Source organism: Toxorhynchites rutilus, chromosome 3, assembly GCF_029784135.1.
Source record: "Toxorhynchites rutilus septentrionalis strain SRP chromosome 3, ASM2978413v1, whole genome shotgun sequence".
In the NCBI taxonomy this organism is placed as follows: domain Eukaryota; kingdom Metazoa; phylum Arthropoda; class Insecta; order Diptera; family Culicidae; genus Toxorhynchites; species Toxorhynchites rutilus.
Genome location: NC_073746.1, coordinates 79,259,364 through 79,277,390, shown reverse-complemented (window position 1 = coordinate 79,277,390; position 18,027 = coordinate 79,259,364). Strand labels below are relative to the sequence as shown.

The 18,027-nt window shown below is 38.1% G+C and overlaps 1 protein-coding gene across 1 annotated transcript in view; it reads left to right on the top strand.

Moving 5' to 3' along the window:
• LOC129774911 (neural-cadherin-like) overlaps positions 1-18,027 on the top strand; it is a 1,140,595-nt gene that overhangs the window by 340,265 nt on the left and 782,303 nt on the right. Inside the window, exon 4 of the mRNA XM_055778980.1 lies at positions 3,791-3,832. The gene's annotated coding sequence lies outside the window, so the exon portion shown is untranslated. The remainder of the gene's footprint in view (positions 1-3,790; positions 3,833-18,027) is intronic.

The window sequence follows — 18,027 nt, the reverse complement described above, 5'->3', positions numbered from 1 at the left end:
TCTTACACCTAACCACCATAGAAACATTTATTGCATCCTTAAACCTCCACATGCCAAATTTTGTTTCGTTTGATTGATTAATTCTCGAGTAATTCAGAAAATTTGTGTTTCATTTGTATCGCAGATCCCCCACCTCCATCCCCTAGAGAGGGGGGTTGAGAGTCTAACCATCAAAGAAATATTTATTGCACCCTAAAATTTCAATATGCCTAATTTGGTTTCATTTGCTTTATTATCCTCGAGTAATGCAGAAATTTGTGTTTCATTTGTATGGCAGCCCCCTTTTAGAGAGGGGGGTGGAAAGTCTAACTACCATAGAAATATTTATTTCACCTCAAAACCTCAATATACCTAATTTGGTTTCATTTGCTTGATTAATTCTCGAGTAATGCAGAAATTTGTGTTTCATTTGTATGGCAGCCCCCCTTAGAGAGGGGGGAGGGATCTCAAACTATCACGAAAACCTTCCCCGGCCCCAAAAACCGCTACATACCAATTTTCATGTCGATCGGTTCAGTAGTTTCCGAGTCCATAAGAATCAGACAGACAGACAGACAGAAATCTATTTTTATATATATAGATGGCACAAAGCAGCAAGATCATCACCTGGTCTTATACGAGTTGGACAGAGTGTATGAACAGTGGATATCTCTGAGACAAACTTTCTGTTTCGTTTTATCAGTTTTATCAGAGCTTTTTCTCGCACTCCAAGCCTCTTCACAGTTTCCAGGTGACCTTTTCGGCTTACAGAAGACCACATTTTCTTGAACTCATCGATTGATTGTGCTTCTTTGCCATTCTTTTGAAGGTACCACCTGATACTTGGCCAGTAACCTTCAACCGGACGTAATTTTGTACAATTTGGTGGATTATTAGTTTTTTGGACGAATTTGATCATGTAGTTCATCAGCAGTTTTAAGGTGGTAACAGCGTAGTGAGTGGATGCATCATCTGGCCAGAATATCAGTGGGGTTCTGTGTTGACGGTACACAGCAACAAGAAGTTTTTGAATGCACTTCTTTCGATAATTCTCAGCGTTTAGGGTTTCTATCGTGAAATATGATTCCTTCTGTGATTTTTTTCTACAGGATAGACTCGAAACAGTACTCTTGAATAATTGAGAACAAATTTCTCGATTGATTCGTTCCATTTTGCGAAATTAAGCTGTTTTGACACCAAATCTATAACGCCAGGACAATGTCAATAAAATCAACTACACGATGAATGGAGACTCATCAAATTAGGTTAACACGTTGAGCCCCGAATTTTTATTGCTGCGCTTTTCATTTAACCCGCATCAAGAGCGTTTGCACAATATCAGTGTCGGTCCCAGCTCCCAAAGATACTTATTGCGTGAATAGAAAATAGTCAGAAATTCAACTAGTAAGTAGTCAGATTTTGTAAAACATCCGAAACCTAACCGTATGTATTTTTATTATTTTATTTTGTAACTGTCAGTCACAGTCAGTCAGGGGCTCAATAAAGGCCCCTAGGGATCAACGCGGAGCTCAACGTGTTAAACTCTATTATAATATAAGGTAATTAACTTTTCATATGATAATGTTGTTTTTTTTTTGAAGATTTGAAAATTCAGAATTGCATTCGGGTGTGATAATCCAAAAGAAATATACAAAAAATACACAGAAATATACACTCGACGAATATAAATCCAAAATAACCGTCATCTGTTGCCGGGCATGTAGTTGAAAAAAAAAACCAAGTGTCACAATACCTTATGGAGTTATCTCATTTGATTCGTGGATCTATTCTGAGAGCATCTGACTTGAAAGCATCATTAAAATTTAACGTCGTGCGGAACACAGCACCGTCATCATTGTCCTTCCACCAGGCGCGTAGAAGCTTACAGAACGCTTCGCGAAATTTCACATCCAATAGTAAATATTAACACCCTTTTTATAGCCGCTCCCAGAGTGTTCATTTTCACGGAATTAAAAACGATGTAATTCAAACAAATTATTCCATTACAGGAAAACAATCTTACCCGAGCAGTGAGAGAGAGTGAAAAAACCGTTTCATCCTTTCATCCTCTCAATAACCGTATCTCCACTCAAGAATGGCGTTTTAACTTCATTTTACAGCTGGGATCTCCCCAACAATTGGAGGCAGGGCGTAAGTAAGCATCCTAGTCTCCCGAAAAGCCGGATTATTCTCACTCTACGGCTTCGGCAGAAGTATCACCGGGAGGGCGGGGCAATCAGGAAGCTTCATCCGAATCATGCTATTTCGCGTTTCGTAACTTTATTATGCGGCTTTTTGTAGCGTATTCAAAATTCACAAATTGTTGTTCCTCTTTCCCTACGTTCGCCACTTTGCCACTTTCCCTGAGCCCATCCGTTCCAAACACGGCTCAAGGACGGGTTGGAGGAAACAGAAAGTAGATATTCTTGCGGCGAAAATGTGATAATACCGGAAAGTATCCGAGCGAAGCAACATAAGAGCGTCATGGTGATAAACGTTTTTATCGGATTTTTGATTGAAGTCGTACTAATTATTGTTGTATGTGTGTGTCTTTTTTTCGATGTCACATAGTTCTGTCTTCAAATTTCTCTCTTTATGGGAGCAGAAAGTGATGGTCATAAAATCTCCATCCCCTCTGAAGTATGCTAATAAAATATTGCGCAACATCGCAGCATTCTGTATTTGCAAGCCAGGATCAATCGTACCTTCCAATCGGGGCCAAGAGCGCGCACGAGCCTCATATGTGTCGTAAAATCAATCGCGTCGATACGCCAACGGGGGTATCGTTAAATCGGTTCAAAGCGAAACCGGCCGGATCGGGTCACGCGTCGCACCGGAAATACTACATCCCGTTTACGTTCCCATTCCCGCTACTGCTGCTGTTGCTGATGTATGCAAATTTAATACTTCCCGTGTGAATGACTTAGCACAGCGCGACATATCGGGAAAGTGCGAGAAAGCACCGTGGTAACGGGGCTGGGAAACTTCCGCTGGGCACCAAGATCGAAGATAGTCGTCACAAATGATACCGTTCCCAGGAAATGAAACCTTGCGGAAACGGATACATTAGGATGTATAAATTAGTTTTCTGCTCTCGAGTGTGTTGCGTTTTTGGTGTTGGGGGAGGGATGGTGGCAGCGAAATAATCACGCCGATAATTTATCAATCCTGTGTTTGCGATTTCGGTGGGCCACCGAACCAAACGTGTGGGTGGGTGCTTGTTTAGGGTCTGTGTGTATGTGGAATACATTCTAATAGCCTCCTCCAGTGGTGAGGTGGTGTTTGCCTCTGTCGTTTGTTTTCAATTTTGCTTTGAAATGAGAATAGGATTTGGTTTCGGTTTTGTAAATCACGTCCGCTTAGAAAGGATTGTACGCTGTTATCGCTGGTAATTTATTTAGGCGTATTTCACGTTCAATACTATCTAGAAGCAGCAGTTCCCGGGAACAGTTCTGAAACTCAATGGAGGTGTTGAAGTAAATGGGGCTCGATGTTTATTTACTGTAATCTAAATTTGATAAATCGTGCAGACGCAGATTCGTGCGGTGGGAATTACCGTAATGGAATTTGGCTGCTTAAACGAATAAGCGTAATAAATCATCGGATGCATTTTTAATTCGCTAGCAAATTATCGTGGCGATGGTACATTTAACATGATCCTCAGGTGTATTATCTGTATTCCGAGCAGGTGCTCCGGCATGATTGTTTGTGAAACGCTCCAGCGAATGAGTACGCGTTTGAATTTCACGCTATATACGCGATGTGTTGAATTCATTTTATCGATTTGTCTTTTTCTGTGTTTATTTTGCAGATGCTATTCAGACTCTCCAGTGCTGATGCCAACCGATTAGTGGTAAGTATGATTGTGTGAAATAATTTTCGACCTCTGAAATGTGATACAGCGCGGACTCGATTATACACAGTTTGTGATTTCTTTTTACTGTATGTAATCGAATCCTGTATATAATCGAGTCAAAAAAATGAAAAAAAAAAATTGTTTTTTTACATGTATTTTTCGTTTTTTGAAATTAAAAGAGGAAATTGATTTTTGATTCATCTCCTTAAAGTCAGAAAACACCGCATGAAAAATATAAATTTATCCAGATTCTCTCAGGAGGTGATAGACGATCATATTTGATGAAAAAATCCTCCTACGCATATGTTCGAATTTCAACAATAACAGAGTTATAGCACTTTTTTTTATTTCGGACTCTGTTCCCTCAAACTGGCTCTACATTAAAAAGTATGCTACGGAAGACGATTCTGATGCTTTCGTTTGAAAGATGAGAAAATTTAGTACAGGATATAGTAGTGGAACAACTAAATTAGTGGATTTTAATATCATTTTGGAATTGAAAACTTAAAAGTTAATAATTTTTAATTTGTTATTATTAATTTCATCCTAAAAGTTTATATTAAACTAGATTGCTTCTATCATTAAATTAAAGTTCTTCAACCGCTCTACAATTTGTGCTTTGACGCAAAACTTCTATCTTTCTTAATTTCGATATAAACAATTCCTGGTGAAAATTCAAGCAAAATTTTCAAAAATATCGATTTTTAATCCACAGTGCATGTAATAGCCACTTAAACTTCACCCTCACGTTGAAAGGTTACATTTTTTCTTAAAGTAAGCCATATTTGAAATAAAATATTCTTTTCCAAACTGTATATAATCGAGTCCAAAATTGTTTATAATCGAATCACATATAATCGAGTCCGACCTGTATACTGTTTGGTGAAAAAAAGAATGTCTGTAGAATCTTCTGATCATTGAGTAGGTTGATGGTAAATTACTTTAAACAGAACACCATCTGCTCTCTTCTTAGAAAAATGCGTTACTGAACATAGAGAAATATGTCTTTTTTTTATTTTTTATAACAATCAACATGATTTTTTTTTCTTATTAGTCAACATGAAAATATTGTCTTTTTATTCAATATGTTTTTAAGTCTGTGATTGGTGGATTATTCAATTCTTATTTCGGTGCGGAATCATTATTTCCATTTCTGATTTTTTGAAATATATTTTCTTTTTTTATTGTATTTTTTTTTATAATATAGGTAAATTCCTAAAAAAATATAAGGCTTTAGAAATCATACCTGGAAGTTGATGGAAGTAGAGACATAATTTTTTGTTTTATTTTTTCAAAAATTATGTTGGGTAGAATTTCCGTTTTTGCTAGTGCAATTTTTAAACCACCACACTTGTTTTATTCGTCTGTTACAGAACCTTCCTAGTTTATCTGTTTCATTCACCATAACATTTGAATCAGTTCGAATTCAGACAATAAAGATAAACTTCATTTAGGAGCTAGGACAGCTGGTAAGCACATGGCTTCACAGCTACTTCACATCTACCATTCCTACGTTGACAGTTATTTAATTTTTTTATTTGTTTTTTTTTAATTTTTATTCTATATTTTATTCATTATATTTTGTCAGTTATTGTTAGTACCAAATAATACACAATGAGGTTATTCACATAACAGCGTAAACACAATATTCTAGAACAACCTCATAAAAGAGGCCTCCTTGGAGAGGGGGGAGGGGTCTGAAACTATCACGAAAACTTTCCCGGGTCCCAAAAAACCCTACATACCAATTTTCATGTTGATCGGTTCACTAGTTTCCGAGTCCATAAGAATCAGTCAGACAGAAATCCATTTATATATATACTAGCTGACCCGGCAAACTTCGTCCCGCCCAAAATTTGTTTTTTGTTATCAATACCTTCAAACATTCACGTTTTCTTACTATGAGCAAATGCATGGGACCAATCGCAGAACTGTTCATTGATTGATCTTCTATTCGACCCCGTTGTATTTACCTTTTACTATAAAATTCCTAGTACTTATACCAAAACTAATCATTAAATAACAGATTATTTTCAGACACAATTCTCGTTCAAGATTTTTCAACCACTTGCAAATAACATGTTTCTCCGTTACATGGATAAATGTTTTATATAGAAAATATGATAGAATAAAGACAGCCCTAAATCGAACAATTCCTTCCTCGAGTTCTGCTCTTATCAACATATCCGGCGATCCGTTTTTTTTGTATAGATAGAAGAAGATATAGGAGTGCGTTTCATCACATTAAAATCCATTTCCAGTTTCGAACAAAGATCAATTTCGTTAGCGCAAACATCAAATGGACTAACAGCACTTATCACTATGTAATTGTAGAACATATGGGAATTTAATTTTCCGAATTTTAGAGAAGGGGGCAGGAGTGTATTCGCCATAGAAACGATTCGTTCCCCGTAAAAACTTCACATGCCAAATTTGGCTCCATTTGCTCGATTAGTTTTCGAGTTCTGCAGAAATTTGTGTTTCATTTGCATGATAGCCCACCGTTAGAGAGCGGAAGGAGTGTCCAACCACCATAGAAATACTTATTACATCATAAAACCTCCACATGCCAAATTTGGTTTCGTTTGCTTGATTAATTCTCGAGTAATTCAGAAATTTGTGTTTTATTTGTATGGCAGACCCCCTGAGAGAGAGGAGAGGTGTCTCAAACTATCACGAAAACCTTCCCCGGCCCCAAAAAACCCTACATGCCCTAACAGACAGACAGAAATCCATTATTATATATATATATATATATATATATATATATATATATATATATATATATATATATATATATATATATATATCTTCTTCTTCTTGAATGGCGTTAACGTTCCCTGTGGAACTTTAGCCGTCTCAACGTATGCATTTTAATACTTAGATGAGATTTCTTAAGCCAAATAACACGCCTTGAATGTATTCCGAGGGGCAAGCTCTTGAATACGCGTGACCACAGTGCAAGTCGAAGGAAATTCCTTTGACGAAAAATCCTCCGGCCAGAACGGGAATCGAACCCGAACACCCGGCATGATAATGTGAGACGCTAACTACTCGGTCACGGGTGCACAACATATATATATATATATATATATATATATATATATATATATATATATATATATATATATATATATATATATATATATATATATATATATATATATATATAAATTATGCCGTGACTTAACTCGCGGTTTAAAAAAAACTTTTATTTAATTTCTAATTACCCTTTTTATTCGTTTATAACACTTTACATTCGGTTCATAAACCTTTATGCCCGTATTCAACTCGGCTACGCTCAAGACTAAATTCTATAATCGTATTACAAGGCTTAAATAGACTACATCTGCTGATCTCATTATTTCCGTCGGTGGTTCGAACCTGATCGAACCTTTGTTCGCGTCGTTCGATTGATTTCCGCGGCGTCGGCAAATGTTGGTTTACACGCGCGGTGTAACTTTGACGCCTCTGTCTGTTGCTATGGGTCTCGGCTGGGCTTTTGCTGACGTCTTGACTTCTGGGACGCCTTGGTCGGTCGGTTGTGGTGTAACGCCTCCCCCCTTAGATTCTCGTCCGTCCTCGGACGATCTTTCGAAAAGGACGAGACTCGGTAATGGTCCAAATTCTCCTTTTCCAATGGTTTGTTTAAGTTCCGTGGTGGTTCCAACATGGCTTCGAATTTCCAGAGTTGCTCTTTCCTTCGCTTTGAATCTTCTGTCGATGATATAAATGGTAAAAGAACAGATAATGATTAGCATGAGGAGGACTCCTCCTCCGATGGTTGTTGTCCTTTTTGAACGATGCAGGTCTAACTTTATGTCCTGCAGACTGTTAAGGTTTTCCAATTTGAGGTGGTTGATTTCATTATTCTCCTCTGTATAGTTTAATTGTATCAACTTATTTCCGTATATTGGGAGAAGGTATTCTTCACTATTTCCAAAAGTTACTTGGTTATTGAAGGTGATGTTCATCACTTTGATTGTACAGTTGTTTGTTTCGATGATTGTCGGGGTGTTGATCAGTCTGGAATTGTTGCATGAATCAGAGATCAATACATTTTTGTTTGTGTCAACAAGTATGACTCCTTTCTTAATTTCTTCGACACGGATGGGTTGTCTGACGGGTTTTATGATACATTTTGGTGTTTGGTGATTCAGAAGGTTATAGATGCAATCATCTTCGAGAAGGGTTGTAGCTTCGCAAATGTCGCAAAGTTCGCTTTGTCTGTAAATGATGTCTCCATGCTTTGCCACCAGTTTTACGTCTGTGCTGATTCGTGTACTGTTTATGTTGAGCGTCTGAATGTTGATCAGGTCGAACTCGTTGTCCCCGAGGATGGGTATTTTCACCAGTATTATAATTTCACCTTGGCTTACAATAACGCTTCCTGAGCTGTACTGGAATATTTGATCTAAATAGTCTAGCTTTAGCTTTTGAGCATTGAGTCTGTTGAAAATGTACTTCTTCTCTTCAAATGAAAATAAATTTCTGTTTAAAATGTTGAGTTTAGCAAACTCGATTTGTTCTTCAATATTTCCGAGAATCTGAATTATAGAGTCAAGGTTTACAATCATGTTGATATATTCCAAATCTGCTCTGGTTACCAAAGAATTGTTCCTCTGTTCCACAATCTGTTTATTGATCTTTTTGAGTACGTCTGTTATGTTATTAATTTTGTTTTGTATTTTTTCGTTAATGATTATTTGTCTTGATATAGATTTCGATAGTAAATTTTCCTGTTTCTCTAAAGTTCCCAAACTATGGTTTATAATTTCTAAATCGTCATTATCAGGGTTTCCTGCTATTAATTTTATTGCTGTTCCTAATGCGTTTACTAATGCTCTTTTACTTCTGTGGGAATACAAGCTCATCAATTTACCTTTTGAGTTTTGTATTTTGAAATCTAAAGTACTTCTTAAGTGGTCTATAACTTTAATATTTCCTGCGATTTTTTCAATGTAATTGATATTATGTTCGATAGAGTGGATATTAATCTTTTGGATAATTCTCTCGAATCCTATCCTAATCCTGACTTGTTTTAATTTTATGGCAATTATACCATTGTTGTGAGATAGATCTTTAAGTTTTGTGCAATTTATTATGACGATGCATGAAAATCTGCAACGAGAGTTAAATAATTGATTTATCGGTTATTTCTTTATTCTATTTTTGTGGATTTTAATATTATTGACGTCTTCAAATGTTAGTTCGTTGTTGTGTTTAATCGTTGTTATTTTAAACGGATCTTTGTCCTTTGTTAAACGTTGAGAGTTTTTTATGTATTTAATTTCGCCTGGTTGAAGATCTTCAGGTTTTTCGTTATTCATATTTTGTTGTTCGTATTTATCTTTTCGTCTATTTAGTTCGATTTTAACTGCAGATTGCAGGTTTTTAGATTTTTCAGATATTTCTTCCATATTCGTAGATCCAGAGTTATTAAAAATCAAATTTCGCGGTTGGGTTTTTATTACTGAGTGGAAACTATTATTGTAAATGTCGATGGCGATATTTACTTGCTCGTTTAATGTTAAATCTTTAAATTTTGCTTTGTTTGTGCGGAAGGTTTCAATTAAAGTGGAGTGGAAACGTTCCACGATACCATTTGAATTGGATCCACTTGCGAGGTGTATCTCTATATTGAGATCATTTAGGAATCCCATAAAGTCTATGGACCTGAAAGATGGCTCTTGGTCACTCACTATAGTTTGAGGTCTTCCAAAATTTCGAATGTGTTCGGTTATTGCGGTTTTGATATCAACTATTGTTCTTGTGCTTAATGGAATCGCGTTTGCAAATTTTGAAAATGAATCAACTATGGTGAGCCACTTTTGACCTTTTAGGAAGAAAATGTCAATGTGGACTCTGTCGAAAGGTTTCTGTCCAAATGTGCTTTTTCTAATTAGTTTGGGTGGATTTCTGTCATATTTGGCTTTTTTGCAAATATCACAGGAATCGACATAAATTTTGACCTTTCGATCGAGTTGCGGGAAAAAGTGTGTTTGTAGAATCTGGTTCCGGTTTTCTTTGATTCCTCTGTGTCCGTATTGGTGAATTCTTCTTATGATCTCGTCTTGCTCGACTTCCATTCTGATGTCCTCCAACATGGTCTCTGAAATAAATACTTTGTAAATAATATTTGAGGAAAAATGTTTTTTATACGTCTCCTGCACTAGTTGTGCTAATGAGATAGGTACTTTTATACAACTCAAACCCTTCGGATTCAGGGTCCGTTTCAACGTTTCAACTATGTCTTCTTCGGTGTATGTTCTTTTTACTATTGTGTGTCTGTGATATTTTGGAAAAATTTGTTCGTAGGCTGCAAGTTCTACATTTCCTATTTTGAATATGACTTGTGTCCGAAAAACGTTGATAGGTCTCTCAGTATACCGAATAAAGTAGTCATCACTCGTATCCGCTGAGTGTACTGTCGTTCCGTCACTTTCGTCGTCTGAAGGTTCGTTTCCTCGCTCGGAAGGTTCAACATTTAGGGAAAGCGATGATTGCGAGTGTGCGTTCAGGTGTTTTTCTATGTTTACGCGCGACAGCGCGTCGGCGACAACGTTTTGTTTTCCCGGTTTGTAGATTAGTTCGTAATCGAATTCCTCTAAAGCCAGTTTTCCTCTAATTATTCTGTGGTTAGCGTTCGTGAAAGAAAATGTTAGTGGTTGGTGGTCGGTGAACATTTTAAACTTTCTACCATAGAGGTATGGTCTGAAATGTTTCACTGCCCATACTATCGCGAGAAACTCCTTTTCGGTAGTGGAATATCGTTCTTCCGTTTTATTCAAAGTACGTGAGGCGTATGCGATGGGTCGGTCGTTACCTGCTGGCCCTTGTGACAACACTGCACCAATAGCGTGGTCACTCGCATCCGTTGTTAGTGAAAAATCAGGGTAAATTAATACCGGGTCGATCGTCAGAAGTTGCTTACACTTTTCGAAGCATGTTACTACTTCTGGTGTAATTTCGAATTCAATATCCTTTCGGAGAAGTGCTGTTAACGGCTTTACAATTTTTGCGAAATCCTTAATAAATCGCCTGTAGTAGCCAAGCATTCCTAGGAATTGTCTCACTTCTTTTTCGCTTTTAGGTATTGGCCATTGCCTTATTGCATCAATTTTGTCGCTGTTTGGTCGTACTCCCTCTTCAGAGACTGTATGACCTAAAAATTGCGTTTCTTTCCTAAAGAACTCGCATTTGTCCAGCTGAATTTTTAGTCTTGCTTCTTTCAATTTTGCGAAGACTTGCGACAAATTTTTCAAGTGCTCTTGAAGCGAGCTGGAGAAGATGATGATATCGTCCATATAGACGAAACAACATACTCCTACTAAATCTCTCAGAATGCAATCCATGACTCTTTGAAAAGTCGCTGGGGCATTCTTCAAGCCAAATGGCATACGAGTAAACTCATATTTGCCACCGTTTACGGAAAAAGCAGTTTTTTCTGTATCTTCCTCCGCTAATTGAATTTGGTGGAAGCCAGAAACTAAATCGATTGTTGAAAAATATTTCGCCTTTCCTAATTTATCCAGAATATCCGTAATTTCTGGTATAGGGTATTTGTCATTAATTGTTTTCTCGTTTAGTTTTCGGTAATCGATCACTAAACGGAATTTTTTTCGTCCAGATGCATCGGACTTTTTAGGAACCACCCACACAGGTGACGTGTAAGGCGAGATTGACTCTTTTATGATTCCGTCTTTCAGCATCTTTTTAACTTGCTCCTGCACCTCGCTTTCGTACACGTAGGGGTACTTATACGATTTGGAGTGTATCGGAATACTGTCCACGGTGCGTATTTTATGTTTAATTTTATGGGTGAATGATAACTTATCACTTTCCACATATAAAACGTCGTTGAATTTCCTGATCAATTTCCTGAGGGTATATTTCTCCTCCTCATTCATATGATCGTCTCTTATGGTGTAATTTTCAGAGTCAACCTTTTTCGGTAGCTCTGTCAGCTCGAATGGGTCAACCTCTGTATCCAAGTCATTGCAAAGCTTGATCTCGTTCGAATTGATTTCCATCGATTTTTTTGTATAATTTTGCACTGCTACAAAGGCTGTGTTATTAGCACTTCTGTAGAGGCCTGGCAAGATAGAAAATTTTCCGTGAGGCTTTTCTTCCTCTATAAGAAAATCTCCATTTTTCTTGGTTTTCAATTTTATGAACTGATATTCTTGTTCATTTAAATTGATTTTATGTTTCTCGGGAAATCTCTTTTTCATTGCGAAAGTTTTTCTCCCGATCCTCAATGTATTTTTACTGACGTCGATTTTAGCATTTAAATTTCTCAATGACTCGTATCCGATGAGTCCATCGAAAAATTTATGAAATTTGAAAATGAAAAATTTCAGTTTTTTATTTATAAGAAATGGGTCGAAGGAAGCGGATTTATCGATTGTAAAGGTTCCCTTAATGTTGGTTACTTTTGAAATCGGTTCTGTTTTGCAGTTTTCTATGTTTACATGCTCGGGTGATATGTAATTTTTGTTCGCTCCTGTGTCGATCAAAAATTTCATCTCGCCTTTGGATGTTGCAATGGTGATGTAGGGAATAAAGTTATTATCGTTCATTATTTTTCTTTTTGTAGCGCCTCGGCCACGTGAAAATTTAGTTCATCGTTGACGAAATAATCGTCATCTTCCGAATCGAGGACGGATTCGTCCAGCTGTTCCGAAGTGTCAGGTTCTGTTTGATGATTTTTGCTGTGTTCTGCTGTTTCGTGGCTGTTAACCTCTGCCCGCGATTTCGCTGTCCTCATCGAGACATCGTCATCTGGCGGTGGAGCTCTAGCTTTGAATTTCGCAGACCCGTATGGTTTTTGATTATGCAAGTTATTGTTAGAATTTGAGGTGGATGGCTTCGCGTTAAAGTGATTGCCATTACTATTGGGGTTGGGAGACGGTTTCGAATTATGTGAACCGTTACTATTGTTGGATCTGATATTTTTATTTGTGTCAGATGGTTTTTGGTTTAACTTCTGCCTATATGCAGCGTTGGCATATTGTATGGTGATTGCATACGCTTCCTCCAGACTTTTAGGTCTGTAGCTTCGCACGTGCATAGACAATTCCTCTGTGAGCCCATCTATGAATCTAGTGAGAGTCATAAGGCTCACTAGATTATTTATTGCTCTTGTAGAGTTGTTATAATCATCCATTGTCGCTGCTGTGGATTTAATAGCAGTGTCTATGGTTTTGATTCGGTTGTAGTATTCAGTGATGGATTTTTTTCCTTGGTTTATATAAAACAACGATTGGATATGAGATGTCAAATCTCTCCTATCGCCGTATGAATTTAGAATAATTTCTTTGATTTCTGCCCAACTGTTCGGGTTGCCGGCAGCAATCAAAATTTCTTTGGCCTCTCCCACGATTTTATTCTTTACCGCTCTGACCAATTGGCTGTAGACCGGATCATCTCTGTATCTTTCAAAAAAGATGCAGGGTGTTTTCGGCGTCTTCAAGCCATGCGTTTGTTTCCCGTTTGTTTCCGGAGAATGTTGGTAAATTCTTAATAGGATCCGGAGTTCTAAACTGCATAAACGGATCCTCCGCTTTTGCTTTAAGTGTTCTCAATTGCCCAATCAGTTCGTTCTGATTGTGAGTTAGGCTCCTTATGTGTTGGAGTAACCCTTGAATTGTTATTTCTTGTTGCGGAATTGGTGCATGATCATCCAATTCCGGGGCCAGAAGTTCCGGAGAAATCATTTGCTCCCGCTCGGCCATTTTAATAAATTTGTTTTTTCAAAAGAGTTTGTTCTTTTTTTTTTTTTTTTTTTTTTTTTTTTTTAAAAAAATCTTACGTACTTTATACGCGCGAGAAAATGTGTTGTTCTACACTTCACTTGTTAATGAATTAGTTATTCACTTTGTGATATATCAAGTGTCCGCTTACCACTGGTGGGGGCTCGCACTTCTGAATTAGTATTTTGTTGTGTTAGGTTTAGATAATTGTTCGTGTTTACTTACAGGAAGATTACTGCTTTCATCTCCTGGAGTCTGGGTAGGTTGAATCGGTTTCCTCGTAGATCGTTCGTTCCAGGTGGCGGGATTAGTTTTCCTAACGGCAGCGAGTCCTTGATTTTCGCTCAGGGGGTCCTCTCGCTTGTTCGTTTGGTTTCTTCAGTAGATGTAAACTTCTCCTCTTTAACTCGGTGGCGGTGCTTCCAGATATCCGCTCTATAAACACTACTCACTTCGTTGTACCACTTGGCCAATGACTGCGCCAATTATGCCGTGACTTAACTCGCGGTTTAAAAAAAACTTTTATTTAATTTCTAATTACCCTTTTTATTCGTTTATAACACTTTACATTCGGTTCATAAACCTTTATGCCCGTATTCAACTCGGCTACGCTCAAGACTAAATTCTATAATCGTATTACAAGGCTTAAATAGACTACATCTGCTGATCTCATTATTTCCGTCGGTGGTTCGAACCTGATCGAACCTTTGTTCGCGTCGTTCGATTGATTTCCGCGGCGTCGGCAAATGTTGGTTTACACGCGCGGTGTAACTTTGACGCCTCTGTCTGTTGCTATGGGTCTCGGCTGGGCTTTTGCTGACGTCTTGACTTCTGGGACGCCTTGGTCGGTCGGTTGTGGTGTAACGTATATATATAGAAGATAGATAAATAGATTTTGTAGCTGTAACACGATAAAAGAATCTTTACTGTCAACGATAGTTTGGGTGTAGGAAAACGAAGGTAGGTGTTTTAATAATAAAATCAGTGTCAGTTACACTTTTTTTATTGATAAAAGATAGTTTTTACATCCTTTGTATCTCATTATTCAGCGAACGGTTCGCGTTCAGGTGATCAGTCATAGTTCAGAGAAATCGATACACTGAATACAGTAAGTACATCCTGTTCCCGGAATTCTTGATCCCAAAACACACTTACTATCACAATATTAAAAAGCAGTTAATCGGAAATAATATTTGCGAAAACAAATATGATGCCGTGTAATTCGATGGGTGGTTCTTCAGATTATGCTTGATGATTCAGCCAATGATTACAAATACTCTCAACCATGAAATTCAATCCGACTCCCAAATCAGCTACCGCAAGGGTCGGTTTCTTGCTTTGGAAGTGACTTGTTTTTCGATTATCACGTGCCTCGTTCGTCTGTATAGTGAATCTGCGAAAACGCTGGTTCGATTAAGCGGTATAGGGATGAAAATATTAGTCTCAAAGGCATGATCCCTTACGATGCCGTTGAACGGTTTGATCCCTATGCTCTCTTTTATCCTCCGATAAACAAATATCTGTACACCCCAAAGCTCGCAAGTCGCAAGACTGAACAGAAATATCATCTCCTCGTACCACACCCGGTTTGCATACTTTCCATAACAAAGAGAGCGGAAAAAAATGATTTCACTCCGGCAACCGCATCCGTCTTAATCAAAAACATACATTCTACAATAATTCACCCCTCACAAAAGAATCTCCTGACATCGTAAGGAACCCAACGATCGGGTCTCTCCTGTTACTCCTCCACCACTGATACCACTCTCATCTCACCGCGTGGAAAGTTCGACTCACCGAGACAAGGACTGTTCGTTTTCCAGTCCTCAACCCTCCCGTGAGCTCGAAACACCCAAAGCGGGAAGTACGGATCAAACGAAACCTCCGACCGTACATAAGCTGCTGCAAGTGCTGGGCGCCGGTTTCGTAGCAAATTGGACTGCTGCCAACAAATTTTATTCCGTCCTTTCATTTTAGCTACCATCCTGCTCCCCGAGAGAACAGAGACACAACAAGGGAAAGGAAAACAGTCCGTCCAACTTTGGGTTGTAACAAGGCTGTTGAACCGTATCGGTAAAGACAATGGGCGGGAAGAAGCTTTATGAGCGATGGGAGTTTCATTTGTGACTCGCTGCTGCCCTCGGAAGTACGTGTGGTCAGTGGGAGTTACGTCGACTGATAGCACTCGCACTAGATATCGATCATTGTTGATGATTCTTTCGAAGCTCCGACGGTGGTGATTCTTCGCACTTTTCTAGGACATTAGGTTCACTGTGCAAAAGTAGGTCTGATTGCATAATCCCCCTGTAAAACCTACCCCCCGTAATGAATCGTCTGTACTATCTTTTAAAACCAAAAATTCTCATTCAAGTGTCATTCAGCCACTTCGCCGGGTAAAACACAGAAAAAAGGCCAAGCACGAATATCTAAACAGAATCGTACGGCAGAAAAGATTCCCCCAGTTCCTAGCCGACCATCACCGGGAAAGTGATTTTTTTTCGCTCTCTAATGACACTCCCACAGCCATTAGAGCGCGTGGTTGGCAGCATCAGCACAGTTTCAAGGGACATTTCTGTGCCAAATATGGAAGGCATGCCAGATCTACGGGAACATCTATGGATTTGTTTGGCTTTAGTATAATTTTTATCATCTTTTACGTTAAATATGACTTTTTACAAGAATAGAATAAGGATTCAGAAAAATAGGAGAAGGATCTGAGCCTATAGGCACGGGCGTAAACTTGACGCAAGACTTTGAATATAATTGCTTTTGAATCGAGTTGTTGTAACTGTTCAGAAATCCGAACCCGTGATGGAGCCAAAACTTTCTCCATAATATAAATTCATTATCAGACACAATTTTCGTTGAATGAATTTTTCCTCATTTGCAGAGAATGCGCTACCCTGTTACATATACTATTTATATGATGCGGGAGAGCTAATTTCCTTTTATATTTTTTGTTGTTGGGTCGAACAGATCACAGAATGCAAATTACGATCCGCTCGCGTAATTCTGACTCGATCGGATTTCAGAATACGGGTGAGTAGTTAATCAGTAGGCGGATCTGGAATTTCCAAGGAAATTACACCATAGATTTTTACATGACATATTTTGTTCACTAAAAATGTGTGTAGCTAATCTTCGCTTTTGCCATTCAATTCAATACATTCAGCAATGTGTGGGACCGAATACGTGTTATGTTGTAATAATGCTCATTGAAGACATCATTTTTTGTTTGAACACTCGTGCTGTGAAGTCGTGACAATGCATTACGTTTTGGCCTGGCAACAGCAAAAACTGTGTCGGCGTTGCTCATGATAGCTTCTGGCAGTGAATGTATTCTTCCTTACACCGCATCTGTTGATTGTGTCGTAGAAATTGCAATCGTTCGCTCCCTAACTGTGCGTAAATGTCGACCATGAATTGTTGGCACAGCTCACGACATCGTGCAATGACGTTGTCCTAACTGCGTCGAATCTTCATACGACATACATAAAAATCCATAGTGCCCACTCTCTTGTTTGTTTAGTAACCTCTAATTAATTAATATTCATGAATATTAATTCAAAATGAGTATTGAAACTAAATGAAGTACCTGTGGTGGGATCTCGTTGTAAATGTTTATGCAATATCCGTGTTGTCCCTTCAGAGCGGTCGGGAGATTTTTCGTCAAAGTGATTTTTTCTAGCCTGCACTGTGGTTATAAATTTTGTAGAGATATAATATAAGGGTGTTTCTTGGGATAGAAGCTGCTACTAAGTATAATAGTATCTAATTATCCACGGTTAACCGCGGAAGCGCGGAACTATGATAAAACATAGTTTTCATGTTGAAATATATTTTTTTATGTGTTTGCATCTCATTTAAGTCATTCGTAATCCGCGTTCACTAACGTCAGAACTCTATTCCACGGATAATCGGGAGTCTACTGAACTAATAAAAATGACGCTAATAAAACTACTTCGAGACGGTGAACGTTAGGAACGTTACGAACGTTAGTATCATTGAAAAAGAAGATGGAAACCGTCGTATGAACGGTGTGTGTCAATGATGAACTCCAGATTGTTGTTTTTTCTTTGAATCACAATATCTCGCGTCGTTGTGCAGTTGCTTACCATGATTCCAGCAATGTCATCAACCAGAGGCGCAGTGAATCTACTCACGTGCTCTCCAGTCGGTGTTTTATCAGGATTGATGAGAGCGTGATTGTCGCCTTGCAATCCGAGCATGTGTGATTTGGAGAATTTTAATAATTCATGTTGCTCTTCCAAGAAGGCTTCCTTCCATCTCGCTGGCTGTAGTGTAAAAAATCCTCAGCTTTCAAGTAAAAATATTAAAAAATACGGTGCTCTCTAGTCCAAAGCCATGGAAACAATAAAAAACGAATAAAATCTATAGTTACGAGAATGAAATCCATCTTTTTTGAAAGATTAATAT